Source organism: Microcaecilia unicolor, chromosome 5 (assembly GCF_901765095.1).
Source record: "Microcaecilia unicolor chromosome 5, aMicUni1.1, whole genome shotgun sequence".
In the NCBI taxonomy this organism is placed as follows: domain Eukaryota; kingdom Metazoa; phylum Chordata; class Amphibia; order Gymnophiona; family Siphonopidae; genus Microcaecilia; species Microcaecilia unicolor.
This window is the reverse complement of record NC_044035.1, coordinates 53,852,131-53,855,116: the sequence shown is the minus strand read 5'-3', so window position 1 is coordinate 53,855,116 and position 2,986 is coordinate 53,852,131.

The window sequence follows — 2,986 nt, the reverse complement described above, 5'->3', positions numbered from 1 at the left end:
TTTTGGATAATGTGGGATACAAAAATTAATAAATACATTTTTCTACAGAGGTGAAATGGCCAATTTTCCTATGTCCCTAATTAATGGCCATATGCTAATTTTCCTATTATGTAAGCAGTAAGCACTCATGCACTAAGCACACACTAATTGGTTAGTGCATGGTAATGTAACTGCGCTAACTGATTAGCACAGAACATGTCCACTCTGCAATAGTCTCACATGGTTTGGGGTCCAACTACCTATCAATTTCAAATGACTCAAAGTCACCTCTACTGCTGCCCAGTCATGCTTGGCATTGGGAAATTTAAAGGAGAACATGGATCATAGGAGACAGGAGACTTTGAGAGTCTAGTGCATTGATAACCTGCAGCCATCTGGAGTCATGGTACTGATACCAAGGCATCAAAGGTCTTCTATTCAATGTCAACTGTCTCAATGTTAATATTGAGTACTGAGGGGAGGAAATACCACTGAGATATTGTTCGACATTGAGGTTTGGACCCCAGGGAGGTCTTGCCCACTGGCTAGGTATGGGTATAAACATACACCTTCCAGTCCAGCATTACTTTGATATGAAGAGCTATGGAGTCATGTCTTTAGGTGGACTTCAGTGAAGAAGAGGGATTCATTAGCCTCCCCTCTGATCCCTCTCCATCCCAGTAAAGGAGAAAAATCCTCTGGAAGAGACTATCCTTCATGGATTTTGTTAAGAATTCAATTAGATATCAAGGAAGAGTTTAGAACAGAAATATTGAATATCCTCCTGTTTTTTAAAAACTCCTCAATGGCCCACAAATGAAAATATGGAAGATCTCTTCTTTGTGTATCCTGTTAACAAGAAGGTGGACTCTTTTGTATGTATAGAATCCAGAAGGCTTCAGAATTTGAAAAAGATACCACATCAACCAATGGTGGCTGAATCCACCTTCAAATGTGCCAAGAGAATGAGAATACACTCTTCAGAAGCCCTTTGCCTCTTCTGTCATAGTGGTCACCCAGCTCTTTATGGGTCAACTTCATGCAATTCATTTTTTGTGCAATGTGAAAGATCTGACTGAATTTCTATGTCAAGAGCAACAAAAGGAGTTTAGGTTGCAGGTGAATAAGGATGTGCAGTACGGAAAACATCTGGATTTAGGATTTAAATTTAATTACTCATCTTTTCCACATCTGAGCTCACAACAAGTTACATATTCAAGTACATGAGTTATTTCCCTGTTCAAACTGGTTTTCAATCGAATTATACCAGACAGAATGGAGGGTAAAGTGACTTGCCCAAGGTCACAAGGAGTGTCAGCCGTTGATATGTTTGAATTGGCATTTGGAGCCTCTGCAATGGGTATTGGTGCCCACAGACTCTCATGGCTGAAGACGTCAGACATGCTATATGGGAAATGCTTTCATCTTATGTTCTTATGCACATTGGTTTACAAATAAGATTCAGCCTTCTATTTGGCATAGAATAAAGTTTTGGAAAGTTCACTCAGTATTTTATTTGCTTTTGACCCCAAGAAGCCTGGATTTGCATAGTCAAGCTTGTCTAGCAGACTGAATATTTTTCACTTATGCTCAGGCAGGCTTAACCCTGGAAGGGCACGTCAAGGCTTACAATGTCAGAGATATGATAGCATTGGAGGCCCACTTATAGTCAGCCTCTATGGAAGAAATCTGCAAAGCTATAAAGTGGACTTCAATCTGCACATTCACATAACATTACTGTCTGAAGAGGGATCCCCCGTACAACAGTAGGTTTGGTTAATCCATCCTGAAGAATCTATTTTTCCCCAAAGACCCATTTTCAGGTTGCCTTCCTAAAAAGAAAAAAACCCCAAAGGGGTCAATATTCAAAGTGATTTAACTAGCCAGAAACAGCTCCTGGCCAGTTAAATTGCTTGTTTGGGGCTAACTGGTCATTTTCAATGGCACATACCTGGTTAGTGTCACTGAAAATGACCTTAGCGCCCAATACAAAACCAGCTATCTTGGGGTTATTTCGGGAGTGGACTCAGCATTTGGCCAGTTAAGTGCCAATATTCAGCACTTAATGGCCAAGGTCACCACATAAATAAGACCACATCTTTATGTGGTGCCCCATAGCTAGCTCTATAAACCCCAAAATTCAATGCCGGAACCCGGACATGACCCAGCATTGAATTTTCAGGCATAACGCCAGCAGCGGCTGCTGGCTGAATATTGACCCCCAAATGTACAAAATCTCCTGTTGTCAATAAAAACTTATTCTTATTGCCTGTTGACACTAATTTTCTATTTCCTCTTTTTGGTTAAAGGCAACCTGAGCTACTGATTCCCATCTGTGACAATGAAGTATTATGCTCTGGCCTTAAAGAAGGCAACGTTACTTAGCTGTAGGAAGTATTCTCCAAGATAAGCAGAATATGAGTCTTCATAGTACCCACTCACCTCCCTGTGGAATAAGCTTCTTCCAGTTTTTGCTAAATATAAACTGAGGTGACCTCACACAATGACACCAGTGCAGGAACCATTGAACATGTGTACTGGGCAGCAGTGGAAAGCTCTATAAGGCGCAGAACATTCCAGAGCTGCTGTATGCCTTATAGAGCTTCTTCTGATATTATCATACATCTTGGAAGACTTGTATTCTACTGTCCCCAGAGAGAACATATTACCAGGTAAGTATTCGTTTTGTGTGCCTGAAGAAAAGCCTCTGATAAATAAGGCCAAAGTTTCATCCTTCATTCTTTTATGTCTATCGCTTTAGCATCTCCTCATCTTCCATATTTGTCCACCTATTGTCTTACAAATGGATTATTTGCATATGTTTTTCAAGCCCTTGTAAACTATCCCCTCCCTTAATTAAAAAAATGTAAAAATAAAAACCCTTCCCAAGCGTATAAAATTGATTTAAGTGCCAGTGTTAGAACCTAGTGCTCTGATATCTCAACCTACGGATTTCAGAAAGGCCATCATCCCGGCAGTAAACGTCCCCAGAGGGACTCTCTGCCAG